General features: G+C 46.0%; 1 protein-coding gene across 4 annotated transcripts in view; it reads left to right on the top strand.

Moving 5' to 3' along the window:
* Positions 1–16,536, top strand: part of GALNT1 (polypeptide N-acetylgalactosaminyltransferase 1) — a 206,473-nt gene that overhangs the window by 91,049 nt on the left and 98,888 nt on the right. Inside the window, exon 1 of one of the 4 annotated variants that reach the window (XM_075062627.1) lies at positions 16,171–16,263. The exons of the other annotated variants lie outside the window; for them this stretch is intronic. The gene's annotated coding sequence lies outside the window, so the exon portion shown is untranslated. Of the gene's footprint in view, positions 1–16,170; positions 16,264–16,536 lie in introns of those variants that run through there. 4 annotated transcript variants of the gene reach the window in all.

Below are 16,536 nucleotides of genomic sequence, written 5' to 3'. Positions count from 1 at the left end.
CCTGCTTCACCTCTCAGGCAAGGAGTTAAGAGCCCTGACTGATGATACAGCCTCGACGTTCTACATCAACAGGCAAGGGGGAGCGTGCTTGTCGGCCCTCTGTCAGGAGGCACTCCATCTCTGGGACCTCCTCATCAGCCACAAAATCTACCTGGAAGCTTGTCACCTTCCCGGCGTCAGGAATACACTGGCAGACCAGGTCAACAGGCTCTTCTCCTCTCATCACAAGTGGTCGCTCCATCCAGAGATAGCCTGCATGATCTTCCAAAGGTGGGGAACTCCCCGAGTGGGGAGACAGACCAGGGAAATGCCACCCATTTTGTTCTTGGCAAGGTCTGAGCAAGGGCTCCCTCTCATGCCTCTCTCCTCTCGTGCTTAGGGAGCCTACTGTATGTATTCCCTCAAATTCTCAATAGTGCCTTGGCAAGGATCAAGAGAGACAAGATGCACGTTATGATCGCCTCTGTGAAGCCTGGCCAGCAGTGGTTCGGCAAGCTCATGAACCTGACAGCAGCTCCTCCCTGGACCCTGGCCAAGCGATTTGGACTTGCAGTCGCAGGACCAAGGTCAGCTGCTACACCCCAACTTCAGGCAGGGCCAGTGCAACCATTTAGGTGACCTAGGCGGTCGCCTAGGGCACTAAGATTTGGGGGGCGCCATTTTCTTCAGCAGCAACCGCGGCAGCAGGATCTTCGGCCGCCCCGGTTGCCGCCAGCATTTAGACGGAGGGAGCTGGGGCAAGGGAGCGCGGGGAGGGCCACTTGCAGCAAGTAAGGGGGGGGGGCGGCATGCAGGGGAAGTCCTCGCCCCAGCTCACTTCTGCCCTGCCTCCTCCCCGAGCACGCCGTGGCTGCTTCACTTCTCCCACCTCCCAGGCTTGCGATTGGCACCACAAGCCTGGGAGGCAGGAGAAGTGAAGCAGCGACGGCGTGCTCGGGGTGGAGACGGAGCGGGGTGAGCTGGGGGGCCAGCCGGGGTGCCTCAGGGCGGAGGGTGGGGAGCTGCCACAGTGGGAACGCCTCAGGGCGGAGGGGGGAGCTGCCATGAGGGTGGGGGAGACGGCGCAAGGTGGAAGTTTCGCCTAGGGCGCGAAACATCCTTGCACCGGCCCTGACTTCAGGTCCCTTCACGTCTTGGTGTGGATGCTGCGTGGCTGAACCTGGAGGAGCGAACCTGTTCTCATGGAGTCCAACAGGTCTTCCTGGAAAATAGGAAGCCCTCAACTAGACTGACTAACGTGGCCAAGTGGATGAGGTTTTCCCACTGGGTGTCCAAATGGGGCATCTCTCCCTTGTGTTCCTCCCTACAGGCTGTCCTGGACTACCTGCTCCATTTCAGAAACCAGGGCCTGGCGCACACTTCCATTAGAGCGCATCTTGCGGCTATCTCCACTTTTTACTTGCTGATCCCAAGGACAGACGGTGTTTTCACATGTTCCTGAGAGGGCTTGAGAGACTTTTCATGCAGATACGGGCTCCCATCCTGCAGTAGGATCTTAACTTGGTCCTCTCTAGGCTTACAGGCCCACCCTTTGAGATGCTGGTTTCCTGCTCCTTTCTCCCCTGTCATGGAAGGTCACATTCCTGGTGGCGGTGACATCAGCGAGACAAGTCTCTGAAATTGAAGCCTTGCTCTCCTAGCCTCTGTACACAGTCTTCTACAAGGATAAAGTTCAGTAGCGGCCCCACCTGGCCTTCTTGCCAGAGGTGGTCTCCATCTTTCATATGAACATCTTCCTCCTGGTGTTCTGTCCCAAACCGCACAAGACCAGTGAAGACCATCTTCATGCCCTGGACACCTGAGGGACCTTGGCTTTTTACTTGGCGCATACCAAGCCTTTCTGTAAATAGATCTCGCTCTTCATCTCTGCAGGAGATAGGATGATGGGTCATCCGGTGTCCTCACAGAGGAGTTCCAATTGGATTACCTCATGCATGAGCACTTGTTATGGCCTTGGTGGGGGTTCCACTGCTGCCGATTTGTCAGAGCCCACTACAAGAGCACTAGTGTCTTCGGCGGCCTTCCTGGTGCACATCCCTATCTAGGACATCTGTAAAGCCGCAATGTGGTCCTCTGTCCACACGTTTTCTGCTAATTATGGCACCACTCAGCAGGCCAGGAACGGTGCTGGGTTCAGCAGAGCTGTGTTGCAATTTACACATCTATGAACTTCTACCCACCTCCAGGGATGCTGCTTTGGAGTCACCTAACATGGAATGGACACGAGCAAGCACTCGAAGAAAAGTTATCTTTTCTGTAACTGGTGTTCTTTGAGATGCTGCTCATGCCCATTCCATGACCCGCCCTCTTTCTCCACTCTGAGGTTGGAGGGAGTCGGTGGCGCCCCTTATACCGTGCCATATGGGTGCCACTCCTGGGGGTGCCAGAGCTGGTCCCCTATGGATACTGCTGAGGGAAAAACTTCCAGCACTGAAGCATATGGCGAACACACACACCTAATATAGAATGGAGAATAGCAACATATTTCAAAGAATACCAGTTATGGAAAGGTAACTGTCTTTTCTAAAATCTTGATGGACATGATGATCAGAAACCAATCATTTCAATTTGCTAACTACATATAATACTTCCTTTGTTTAATAAATCCATTTTTAAATACAAAATGTTTTGATTTTCTTATGTATCCAGCACATTTGATGTCATTTTATTGTACTAATTTAGAATGCTGTTTTTGTGCATTCTTAATTGAATTTTTCCATCCAAAAGCAGTATGGCACCAACCATGAGTAAAAATGAATTTAACAAATAAAAAATGCATCACTGACCATTTTCTAACTTAATGTAAAAATTAAGTATTTGAATAAATGGATATTAAGCTAGATAATTTCTTTAGTAATTTTGTATAGATATAGTATATCCTCCTGGTTATCAAATAGTAGTACCAAATTTATTATAAAGGCTATATTCGGTTTCAAATCAACATTTTAATGGTTATACCAGCAAGTGAGATATGATTTAAAATTCATTTAAATCATTCTACCCTAGAAAATAAAGAGATTTTGATCAGGGCTGGTAAATCTCAAGAGAAAATTACTTGTTTGAAAAATTCAGAAATCTCATGTTTATAATGAACCAAACTAAATTCTTCATTTATATAGGGAAAAACATTTAACAAGAAATAGTATACTTGAAATAACTTTACTTAATGTAATTGATACATATTTTTATTTAGGTTCCATATAGTTCTCTAGTGTCCATCTGGTTTTATTACCTTTGAAGTTGCTTGCATGGTATTGACCCTTTCAGATTCATTTTTTAGTGAACAGTAACTGAAATAAAATTCGATTTCAGAATAGCAGCCATGTTAGTCTGTATCCACAAAAAGAACAGGAGTACTTATTTGTACATGCAGAGAACATGAAAACTGTACATTGGCCAGACCGGACAGTCTCTACGCAAAAGAATAAATGGACACACATCTGACATCAGGAATCATAACATTCAAAAACCATGGGAGAACACTTCAACCTCTCTAACCATTCAGTGACAGACTTGAAGGTGGCAATTTTGCAACAAAAAAACTTCAAAAACGGAGTCCAAAGAGAGACTACTGAACTCGAATTAATATGCAAATTAGATACAATTAACTTAGGTTTAAACAGAGACTGGCAATGGTTGGGTCTTTACACTAATTGAATCTATTTCCCTATGTTAAGTTCTCCTCACACCTTCTATGAGTCATCTCAATTATCACTTCAGAAGTTTTTTTTCTCCTGCTGATGATAGCTCATCTCAATTGATTAGACTCTTCCGGTTGGTATGCATACTTCCACCTTTTCATGTTCTCTGTATGTATAAATATCTCCCGTCTCTGTGTTCCATTCGGTGCATCAGAAGAAGTGGGCTATAGCTCACGAAAGCTTATGCTGTAATAAATTTGTTAATCTCTAAGGTGCCACAAGTACTCCTGTTCTTTTTGAAATAAAATTGTAGCTTCTTTAAGATGTCTCTCTTCGAGTTTCCCTGACCACTTGAGGGGAGGGACTTACAGGTGGGCAGAGTTCAAGAAATAACCTTTTTTTCCCAGTCAGTTGCCTGCATTCTCTTCAATGAATCATTGAACCCTTTTCTCTGGAAGCTCCTCTGGGGCTGCTGCTGATTCAAGGTCCAGCTGCTAGACTGATCTATTCCTCCTTCCATCCTGCTACTCTAAAGCATGTAATCAGTGACCACTTTTCTCTGGGAAGTTCTAGTTCTATATTTTAAAAATAATACTCCTCTAGTTACTTTTGATGTAGTATGTAATATTGGAGATGGTGGTATGTTTTCTATAAGAGTAATGTGATCAACTTTAAGACTTTATATTAAGCTAGATCTGGTTTGAATATGGGTTCATAATTAACTTTAAATAATTTTTGAAGTGGGTTATGAATTTACATTTAGATTAATTCCTTTGTGTTAAAAACTGCAGTTATTTGTTTACTTAGTCAAATAGTAATATAATTTTAGTGTGATCTAGGGGTATAAAGCAAGACCTAATTTCTTCTTGAAAGTGGCACAGATTATTCTCTTTCATGTACACCTCTACCCCGCTATAATGCAGTCATTGGGAGACAAAAAAAATCTCACTGCATTATAGGTGAGACCACATTATATCAAACTTGCTTTGTGCCCCCCCGTTCCTTGTTTTCTGACCACCCCCTCCAGAGACCCCTCTGTCCCTGACTGCTCCAACCCCTATCCATCCCCCCTTCCCCACTCCGTGACAGGCACTCAGCGGCATGGCAGGAAGCAGAGCAACCTGACCCCAACCCGCTCCACTCCGCCACTTCCCAGCTGTAGCACTCTGCTTCTCACTGCCCGTGACTGCAGGGAGGTTGGGGAAAGGATGCCCCCCTGCACTCTCCTGTGTTGGGAAGCGGAGTGACGCGGCCCCAGCCTGCTCCACTTTCCTTGTTCCGGCCCCAGCCGTGTCGCTGGGGGGTGGCTGGGGAAAGGTCCTGCACTCACCTTCCCAGCACCACGGCTGGGAGCTAGGGGAGTGGAGTGGGCTGGAGCCGCATCGCGCTACTTCCCACTGCAAGTGAGTGCGGAAGGTGTCCTTTCCCCAACCTCTCCTCACTCACCGGTGGCGGGAAGCGGAGCAGCCCAGCCCCAGCCAGCTCCACTCTGCCAGCTCCCAGCTGTGACGCTCCACTTGCCGCCGGGCAGGTGAGTGCAGGACCTTTCCCCAGCCGCCCCCCAGCTACATGGGTCAGGGCAAGGAAAGAGGAGTGAGCTGGGGCCATTTTGCTCCGCTTCCTGCCGCAGGTGAGTGCGGAGAGGTTGGGGAAAAGATGCCCCCCCACCTCCCATACTCACCTGCGGCGGGAAGCGGAGCACTGTGGCGGGGAGCTGGCAGAGTGGAGCGGGCTTGGGCCAGGCTGCTCTGCTTCTGCTGCTGCTGAGTGTGGGGGTGGGAGGGGGATCCCTTTTCCCTAAGCTCCCTCCCCCAAGCGACATGGCTGGGGCGAGGGAAGCAGAGCGGGCTCCTCCGCACCCCACCCCCCCCAGCTAATCCCTTGAGTCACTCTGGGACTGTGGGCCCCCACAGCTGCTGCCTCCCAGATCCTGGGGTGGGGGGAAGCCACTGACTGAGACCCTCTGCCCCTTCTCAAACCCCTTGGCCCCAGCCTGGCCCGGCACCCTTAACACGCTGCTCTGAGCAGTGAGTCAGAGCTTTACTGCTTGTATGCGAACCTGCCTTATTTCGGGTCGCGTTACATCAGCGTAGAGGTGTATATGTGTATATAAGTTTGCATATATTTAATTGTATCATCCTTTCTTCTCTCTGCCATGCGTCACTTATACCCTTATGGCTATCTCTTGTAAATGGATCTGTCCCAAGCATATGGTTCCAGCTATTTGGATTCATGTGTAAACTCTAGCCCTGATAGCATAAGCTATTTGGAATAGGGAGAGTCTTTGTGGTACAGTGTATAAGACTAATATTCCAGATAGGTTTTAGTTGTAAGAGGCTTAGAAGTTTTTCTTGAGATTATTGTTGAGGGCGTTTAATCTACAGTTGCTTTTCTTTGGTCTAAGTTTGATACGTTGGTTTCTAGAGCTTCCTTGCTGAAGAGAAAAATTCAGAAACAGTTGCCTCATTTGGAAGTTAAGAATTGATTGAAGTTCTGTTCCAGCTCAAGTCATGTTATGCTTTGAGATTCACAAGAAAAGTAAAATAGAACAACTTTTTTTGTGCTTACTGACCTCACAATTGCTTTGAAAAATTGTCTTTAATTATACCAGTTTTGAGGGTGCAATTACTTTTACAGTTAAGTGCAAAAATGAGAAATTAAATGAACTATCAGCAGGTGTAAGACTAGTTACTTAGCCATTTGTAAGTCATACTTTGTAGAGTAAAGCCAATCTAAATTAATCAATAAAAGGCAAGATAGCTTTTTAGTTATTCAAACTAGGACAATAAGGCAAGCAATTACCAGACTTAAAAGTATATTTTGAACTACAAAATTTAAAAGGAATTTCTCTTCCTTGCGTGGAATTGCATAATTAGCATGGCACATGTGGGCTTTTTTGCTTAAGGTTCTGTATTTTGCTGTGGAATACTGGACTTCGTAGTGTATTATGTAACCTTGTTAATCCTTTAAGTTTTTCTGGATATTCATAGGCATTTCTGTGAACTACTTTTTAAAAATAACTAATTATGCATTCATGTTGTGATGCTACAGAAGTGTGATAAGGTGATTAAGGACCCCATAATGACATATTTGACAGTGTCTAGCAAAATTATGCAAACATATGGTACTGTGTTGTGAATGTAATAAGCTGTCACGTAGGCCTTTTTACTGTGCTGGTACAAACATAAAACCAAACGAAATGCAAACATTTTAAATTAAAATGTCAGCATGGTAAAAACTTACCATGGAAAGACAGTGAATTTTGAATTAAACGTGTAAAGTTATGTATCTTGTGTAGTAACGAGACTCATTTTGCTTTAACTGATTTGTATTGGTCTCTGTACCTGGATGTTTTTGTACAATAATGATGGTTGTAGTATTTTAAAAGTATGAGTGAATTTGGAAATAGTTTAAAGCAGTCACATTTTTTCTCAGTGTTCTTATATATTTTTACACACCATTTCAGATTTGAAATTTGTAGCATAAAATACCTAACAAAAATAAAATTTAAAAATAGTAGCTGTCATTTGGTTGTAGAATAGTTAATCCTGGGAGAATTTTGCACCAAAACATTAAAAATTCTGCACACAGTATTTTAAAATTCTGCAAAATTCTGCCCATTTTATTTGTCAGAATAACACTATATAATCATGCCAATTTCAATTATTTTGGCAATTTATTTAAAAATACCTGCCAGCAAGTATGTCTGTAACAATAGTCACATGCAGAAATTCCCCCAGGAATAAAGAGTTAAAGAAATCTCTACAACAACCCAGTTCCTGTTTCCCTGCTCCTTCTCCCCCTCCACCCCTGAGCTCAGCTAGGGGGCCAGACACTCACACCCCACACTTCCCTAGAGTCCAGCTGCAGGCACCGCCCCGCCCCCCAGCCCAGACACTCATACTGTGTGTCTTCATCCCCCGGTCCAGATACTCACAACCCCTACCCTCCTAGAGTCCAGGGATCCAGAGCGAGAAACAGCCTGATGCTCGGCCCCAAGCCAGCACGTAGTTTCCTGCGCCCTGCCGCCTTCTTCCTTACCAGGATGTGCTAGGAACTGCAGCTCCTGGGAACCCTCCAGTAGTTCCTCCACCCTCTTGGCCTTTTTTCTTTTTTTCCTATATGTGAACTGGGCTCTGCTGGGTCCAGCAGCCTCTAGTGGCAGCCAACATCTCTGCAGCCTATTTCTGAGGGAGGAGGGAAGGAAATTCTGCACATCCAACATTAATTTGTGCAAAATTCTTCATTGTACGGTGGCGCAGAATTCCCCCAGCAGTAAAAATTGGAATGGAACTTGAGGCTTTAATTTCTGCTGGAATATTGCTAAAATGTCTGAGTACGTTACACAGCTACTTCTAATTTGCCTCATCATTTCTGGTACCAGTTCTGGGATGGTATTGACCACCTGAGGGGGAGAAGAGGTGGAGGGGGAACTGGACTTTGGGGAGCAGCAGAGGCACAGCTGGAAGGTTTCCTCCTCCCTTCCTTAGCATCTGGCTTGCGGGGGTGTGGTGTGTGTGGTGGTGGATTGTTTCTTGCTCCATTTTGCTGTATGGCCTCCTTCCTCCGGTGCACTGAGTTGTCCCCTCCATCTTGGTTGCTGGTGGTGGGATGTGTGCGCACTATTTTGTAGTGGGTGGTCAGGAGACCTGAATCCCCAAGGCACTGACCTGTTGCCTTCCCCCCTGCCTCATCTCTTCTGTAGTTGCTAGGAGCCATTTTTCTCCCCTTTGCGCCCCCCCCCCCCCCATTGCAGGCTGCATATGGTGCTTTCCCCAGCCGTCCATCCCTTGCCAGGCTGGAGTATGAAGCTGTCCCTGATAGCTGGGTTCACTCAGCCATTTTTGCTCACTGGTAGGGCCGGTGCTACCAGTAAGGCGAACTAGGCGGTTGCCTAGGGTGCCAAGATTTAGGGGTGCCAAAAAGCGGTGCCCCGCTTTTTTTTTACAGCAGTTCCTCCCCGAGCGCGCGGTCGCTGCTCCACTTCTCCCGTCTCCCAGGCTTGCAGCGCCAATCTGCTGTTTGTCCCGCAAACCTGGGAGGAGAATTAGAGTGGGGGTGGCGTGCTCAGGGAGGATGCGGAATAGAGGAGAGCTGGGTGGGGAGGTGCTGCATGGCTGCCCGGGCCAGGGGGATGGGGAGCTGTCGCGGGGGTGCCTCAAGGCTGGGGGGGGGGCTACCACAAGGCTTCCCCCCCAGCTCACCTCTGCTCCGCGTCCTCCCCAAGCACACCGCTCCTGCTCTAATTCTCCCGCCTTCCTGGTGCTGGAAACCTGAGAGGGAAGGACAATTAGAGTGGGGGTGGTGTGCTCAGGAAGGATGCAGAGCAGAGGTGAGCTGGGGTGGGGAGGTGCTGTTGGAGGGGGTGCCTCAGGGCAAGGGGGGGAGCTGCTGCAGGGGGGGCGCCTCAGGGCCGAGGGGAGGGGCGGGGAGCTGCCGCAGGAGTGGGGGAGGGAGGCGCAAGGTGGAAGTTTCGCACCCTAGGTGAAACTTCTTTGCACCAGCCCTGCTCACTGGGGGGCTCCCGTGTCAAACCCAGGGTTCCCCAGTCCAATTCCCCACAATCTTGGGGTTCCCCCATGCCCCACACCCCAAATCTCCTTCTCTCCCCCCTCACCACCTCTCCACACACATTGTGGCTGCCCCACCCCTTCCAAAACACTCTTCAGGCATCTTTGATCAGACATTCCCCATAACAGCAATAGCCGCTTAGGACATAGCAAAAGGACACTGATATGTTGCTACTAACAAGTGTCTAATGTATATACAAAACACATCTTTTTGACGTGTTCAATCTGTGGGGCAGTGTAGTTTAGTCCATAAAACTTGGATGTTGTATTCGAAACCTGGTTTTATTCCTAACTCTGCCTGAAGTAATTTTATGCAATCTGTCTTTGTAAAAATTGTGTTCCTAATTCTTGACTCTGTACTACAGTTTGAATTATCAGGCCTTGGTTAGTAATTTGAGTTTGGCCAAGTAGTCCCAGACTGTACCTGCTCCAGCACTCTTCGGAGGGGCCTGACTCCACAGCAGTCCCCGGTTGAGAAGGAACTGATGGGAGCCAGGGTGGCACTGCCCTTATATAACCATGGCAGGGGCTATGAAAGGAGGGATGCCAGCACCACACCTATGGGTACTGCTAGGCAAAATTCTCTGACTTTGGTGCACTGGGCACGCACACACCTGAGTTACAGGTCTTTGCCCACATCTCAAAGAACAACAGTTACAGGTAAGTAACTAGCTTTTTTCTGGGTTAGATGGAAGTTATGGCAGCTGTGTAGTGTACAATTAGAGATTTTAGTTCCTAAGGAGGAGGGAGGCTGTTTGGAATTGTAGGATAAGAAGTTCAGCTGGGGATATCTGCTCTTTGAGGCAGGAATTGACACCATATTTTGTATAGAACTTAGCACAATGAGATATTGGACTTTCGATGCTACTGCACTATAAATGGTAAATATTTGTGCCAAAGTTACCAGCAGTAAAATAATCGATATGCAGATTTATTTGAAGATTGAACTAAACCATTGCAGTGAGTGGGTCAGTTTACAACTCGGATATTATTGCAAGGTCTTTGCAGAAAACACTGCATTGGTGTACACTCAGTTCACATTTTGAAGATTACCTTCACAACCAAGAGGGATTAGAAAATATTTTTTTTAAACTGAGATTCTGCAAAATATTGCCAAAAAAGTTGGAACTGCAGAATTTTCAGCTTTGTGAAAGACTGCTTTATGTGAGTTCACTGTGGGAATGGCTTCTTTCTCTCTCATCACCTTGACCCGCACAGGACTATTTGTAACCTGGGACTTGGGTACAAGGGACATTTTCAAAAGGCCTAATATAATGTATTTCATTTGCTCTGCTGAAATCTGATTTACAAGAAGTTACCTTATAAAACTTCCTGCATGTCTGTCTTACAGTATGAAGGCCAGGTCTACACTGTAAACTTACATCGGTATAATTACGTCACTCTGAGTATGGAAAATCCACACCCTAAGTGACAGTTATATGAACCTAACCCCCAGTCTAGACAGTACTGTGTTGATGGAAGAGCTTCTTATGGAGGTGGATTAACTACTCTGATGGGAGGAGATATCCCATTGGCATTGTAGCATTTTCTCTGAAGAGCTGCAAGGTGCAGCTGAAGTATTGTAAGTGTAGACCTGCCCAAAATATAATATGCTTACACATGAGATCATGCTAAAGTTAACTTTTCAAATCTTAAATTGATTTGCCTCTATTAGCAGTTGCTGTATATTAGAAACTGCTTGTTTGAATCATAATTTAAGTTGGCAGAGAGAGAATCAGACTTGCATGCATTTTCTCAAACTTTATTTTTTCTGACTTAAGTTGCATAAGTAGGTATATTGAAACCAAGACTGATAAGTTAGCATATCAGAGAATATGTAAAGGTACTTTTTTCCAGACCGCATTTTAAATAATTTAGACTTACTCCTGCACTTGAGTGTTCTGAAGCTGCACGCTTATCCCTCATTCCATAACTCCATCAATTTATCTTCTGAATTATTTAAGGCAGTACCACAAATCCTTGTGTCAAGACCATTGTATAAATATATGTGTATTCAAACATGGAAAATATGGATATAGAGGTGTCTCAGCCACTTGTGGTGCCTGATTTGTTGATTACATATGCCACAGTATACTAATTGGGCATAGAGACTTGATTAGATCCATAAATTACTAGAATTTTTGTATACTTTCAGGACATATTTAATTGTTCTATTTAGATTCTAATAATGTAAAAGGAGATGATTCAGAGAAGAAACTAAAAGCCTAACATTCTTTCCCATCAGCTCTAAATAGTGCTGTCATCATGAAGGTTTTTAGAAGGCTTTACACCGAGTTTAGGAAAAAGCAATGGATACTCCTTCGTTGCTAGTTTGAAAGTTCAGCCAGCTAAGCCCTGGTCTCACTACGAGTTTAGGTTGAATTTAGCAGCGTTAGATCGATCTAACTCTGGACCCGTCCACATGATGAAGCCATTTTTGTCGATTTAAAGGGCTCTTAAAATCAATTTCTGTACTCCTCCCCGACGAGGGGATTAGCGCTGAAATTGACATCACCGGGTCGAATTTGGAGTAGAGTGGACGTAATTCAACGATATTGGCCTCCGGGAGCTATCCCAGAGTGCTCCGTTGTGACCACTCTGGACAGCAAAAAGAACAGGAGTACTTGTGGCTCTCAACTCAGATGCACTGGCAAGTAGACAGGAAAAAGCCCTGGGAAGTTTTGAATTTCATTTCCTGTTTGGCCAGCTTATCAGCACAGGTGACCATGGAGTCCCAGGATCGCAAAAGAGCTCCAGCATGGACCAAACAGGAGGTACTGGATCTGATCACTGTTTGAGGAGATGAATCCATGCTATCAGAACTCCTTTCCAGTAACTGAAATAAACACGTGAAAAAATCTCTAAGGGCATGATGGACAGAGGCTACAACAGGGACCCGCAGCAGTGCTGTGTGAGAATTAGAGAGCTCAGGCAAGCCTGCCAAAGAGGCAAATGGCCACTCCAGGTCAGAACCCCAGACATGTCACTTCTACGATGAGCTTTCTAAGGGGGCCCCCACCCCTGTCTGTGAACACCTGAAAGGGGGGAGTCTCATGCAACAGGGATGAGGAGGATATTGGACAGCATGCAAGTGGAGAAACCATTCTCCCCTACAGCCAGGAACTGTTTATCACCCTGGAGCCAATACCCTCCCAACCCAGGCTCACGGACCATGAAGCCAGAGAAGGCACCTATGGTGAGTGTACCTTTGTAAATATAATGCATGGTTTAAAAGTAAGCAGGTTTAATGATTAATTTGCCCTGAAGACTTGCGATGCATTTGCGGCCAGTACAGCCCCTCCTTTTAAATGGCCAACCCAACGAGTGCTTGGTATGGGAAAGGAGGGTGCTGCTATTTGAAACCATTCCCACATGTTCTGAAGGTTGAAGAAGCTGAAAGACTGTGGCTTACCATGGCTGGCTACAAGCTGAATTCTGTTGCCTGGCCCTGCATGTGTGATCTCTAACACCAGACTGGCAGGCTTTCACTGTAAAAGGCAAAATGCAACCTTGTACCGAAAGCACATGTGCTATGTAACGTTAACAGCTTGGTTCACCGTGAAAGTCTACCCATTGTTCTCTAAAATGTGTCTTTTTAAATGGTACTCTCCCTTTTTTTCCCCTCTCGCAGCTGCAAATGTTGCAACACTCCTCCTATCATCTCCGTCTCAGAGCTTAGCGCAGATAAGAAGCCAAAAAAACCGCTCTCGTGATGAAGTGTTCTCTGAGGTCATACAGTCCTCCCGCACTGAAAGAGCTCCACAGAATGTCAGAGTCCAGGAAAGCAGAAAATGAACACGAGGACAGAAGGGACAAATAAGATGAGAGCTCGCGGGAGCAAGAGAAGAGGTGGCAGCAGCGCGATGAGAGGAGACAAGATGCAATGCTGAGGCTACTGGAGGATCAAACCGATATGCTCTGGCATCTGGTGGAGCTGCAGGAAATGCGGCAGCAGCACAGACCCAGACCACTGCTTTAGCCCCTGTGTAACCGCCTGCCCTCCTCCCCAAGTTCCATAGCCTCCTCACCCAGATGCTCAAGAATGCAGGGGGAGGGAAGTGGCGGCTCCAGGCACCCAACTGCTCCACCCCAGAGGACTGCCCAAGCAACAGAAGACTCGAAGTTTTGAAGTGCAGTGTGGCTTTGTCCTTCCCTCCTACCCTCATCCACCGCCCCACCCTATGCTTCCCTTCTCACCCACCCCTCCTGGGCTACCTTGGCAGTTATCACCCCATTTGTGTGATGAAGTAATAAAGAATGTATGATTTTGAAACAATACTGACTTTATTGCCTCTGCAAGAGATGATCGAAGGGGAGAGGGCAGTTAGGTTACAGGGAAGAAGAGTAAACCAAGGGGGCGGGTTTTCATCAAGGAGAAACAAACAGAACTGTCACACTGTAGCCTGGCCAGTCATGAAACTGGTTTTCAGAGCTGCTCTGATGCGCAGCGTGCCCTTATGTGCTTTTCTAATTGCCCTGGTGTCTGGCTGCACGTAATCAGTGGCCAGGCGATTTGTCTCAGCCTCCCACCCCGCCATAAACATTTTCCCCTTACTCCCACAGATATTGTGGAACACACAGCAAGTGGCAGCAACAATTGGAATATTGTTTTCGCTGAGGTTTAACCGAGTCAGTAAACTGCACCAGCGCGCTTTTAAACGTCCAAATGCACATTCTCTCACCATTCTGCAGTTGCTCAGCCTATAGTTGATCTGCTCCTTACTACTGTCCAGTGCCTGTGTATGGCTTCATGAGCCATGGAATTAAGGGGTAGTCTGGGTCCCCAAGGATAACTAGGCATTTCAACATCCCCAATGGTTATTTTCTGGTCTGAGAAGTAAGTCCCTTCCTGCAGCTGTTCAAACAGACCAGAGTTCCTGAAGATGCGAGCATCATGTATCTTTCCCTGCCATCCCACGTGGATGTCGGTGAAATGTCCCTTGTGATCCACCAGTGCTTGCAGCACCATTGAAAAGTACCTCTTGTGGTTTATGTACTGACTGTCCAAGTGGTCTGGTCCCAAGATAGAGATATGCGTTTTGTCTATCGCCGCACTGCAGTTAGGGAATCCCTTTGCAGCAAAGCCATCCACTGTGAGCTGCACATTTCCCAGAGTCACTACCCTTGATAGCAGCAGCTCAGTGATTGTGTTGGTTACTTGGATCACAGCAGCCACCCACAGTAGATCTACCCACTTCAAATTGATTCCCCACTGTCTGGGGAAGCTGTCTGGCATTGCAAGCTTCTAGAGAGCTATTACCACTCACTTGTGAACTGTGAGGGCTGCTCTCATCTTGGTATTCTTGCACTTCAGGGCAGGGGAAAGTAAGTCAGTTACATGAAAGTGCCCTTACACATGCAAAATTTTCACAGCCACTGGGAATCATCCCAGACCTGCAACACTATGCGGTCCCACCAGTCTGTGCTTGTTTCCCAGGCCCAGAATTGGCATTCCATGGCATGAACCTGCACTATTACCACCATGATGTCCAAATTACCAGGGCCTATCCTTTGAGAGAAGTTTGTGTCCATGTTCTCATAACCATCATGATCGCGCTGTCGTCACCTCCTTGCCTGCTTTTGCAGGTTCTGGTTCTGCACATGTTGCAGGCTAATGCACGAGGTGTTGACAATGCTCACAACAGCAGTGGTGAGCTGAGCGGGCTCCATGCTTGCTATGGTATGGCATCTGAAGGAGAGCAGAAAAGCAGAGTTGCAGCGGAATCGGTGGATGATGACGGATGAGAATAGATACTTACACCAAATGACGAGAGGACCAGCGAGGTGGGTTCATGGCACCAGGAGAGCAGAGTTGCAGCGGAAGTGGTGGATGATGGTTTACAGACCTCCTGCACTGTCTGCTGCCAGAAGCACCCAGGACACAACACCAGTGGTGTGACTGAGCTGAGCGGGCTGCATGCTTGCCATCGTATGGCATCTGCATGGAAAAAAGGTGTGAAACGATTGTCTGCCGTTGCTTTCACGGAGACAGAGACAACTGATGATACGTACTCAAAACCACCTGCAACAATGTGTTTGCCTCATCAGGCACTGGGAGCTTAACCCAGAATTCCAGTGGGTGGCAGAGACTGTGGGATAGCTACCCACATAATAAGTTGATGTTAGCCATGGTAGTGAGGACGCACTCCGCCAACTTAATGCACTTAGGGTGGACATACACAGTCGACTGTATAAAATCTATTTCTAAAGATCGACTTCTATAAAATCGACCTAATTTCGGAAAGTAGACATACCCTGAGACTCTGAAGTCATACTGACCTTGCTGTTTGATAGATGGACTGAAGAAAATTACGATTGATACAATGACTATAGTAATGCTAAAAATCTGAATGCATCTGATTGAGGACTCTTTTTCAATCTAGGAAGCTTTTTTCATCTGGTTTTACCATTAAGAGCAGTGGCTCTTTGAAGATATTTCCATATTAGACAAAATAAATAGTGTATTTTGAGCCTATTGCGGAATCTGGCCTAAGTTTTCTTGTTGGTGTAAGTTTTAATATTTATTTCCCCAAAAAAGCGGAAGGGATAAATCTTGTTTTTCTTATAAAAAAAAAATAAAACTAAAACTTTAAAAATAACTGTTGCCACTGTAAGCCAAAGCAGTGTAAGTTTAAGTTTTTTAAATAACTTCTCATCCTGAGACACTGATATTACCAACTATGTTCCAAGCCATGTCATATTCTCAGTTTTCCTCAACTGAGATTTGATAGTTCCAGCACGAGAAATACATTTGGCAAGGGAGGCTTAAAAAGTATAGTTTCAGCCATTTGGAGAAGAGAATCCTTCTATGTTTCTATCAAAAAATGTTTTTCTAGGAGCAATTTGTTATGCCAGGAAAACTAGTAAATTACCACTTTCCTTTTGTGAAATTCTGCTTGAATTCTGTAACCACAATGGTTTTAAGGACCATTTTGGATTTTGTTTCCAGGGTTTAAAGAAGATTTCTACTTGGTTCATGAGATTATGCGACCTTTCTTCTATCCAAATCTTTGAAATAAGACGAAAGGAAAATTTCATACTCTTGATGTCAGGTAAATTATGAAATACTAATGATGGCAGAGAATTTAGCAGGTTGGATTAAAATGGGTGGAAACGTTTTTGAAGGCTTTGTCTGCATTCAGGTCACTGGTTGAAAGATTAAGGATAATTTATACGATTCACATCAAAATCTAAGACCCCTGTTTAGCATAAATGGCTACGATGCAAGACTCTGAAGATGAAGCTCTTTTCAGAAGTAGTGGAAGGCTCTGATACAGACTTTTTGGCAATTTTTTTTTATGCTGCCGTCAGTTAAAACTGTGGTT

This window comes from Chelonoidis abingdonii, chromosome 2 (genome assembly GCF_003597395.2).
Source record: "Chelonoidis abingdonii isolate Lonesome George chromosome 2, CheloAbing_2.0, whole genome shotgun sequence".
Taxonomy (NCBI): Eukaryota; Metazoa; Chordata; order Testudines; family Testudinidae; genus Chelonoidis; species Chelonoidis abingdonii.
The sequence above is the reverse complement of the archived record's forward strand: the minus strand, read 5'-3'. Positions and strand labels throughout refer to the sequence as shown.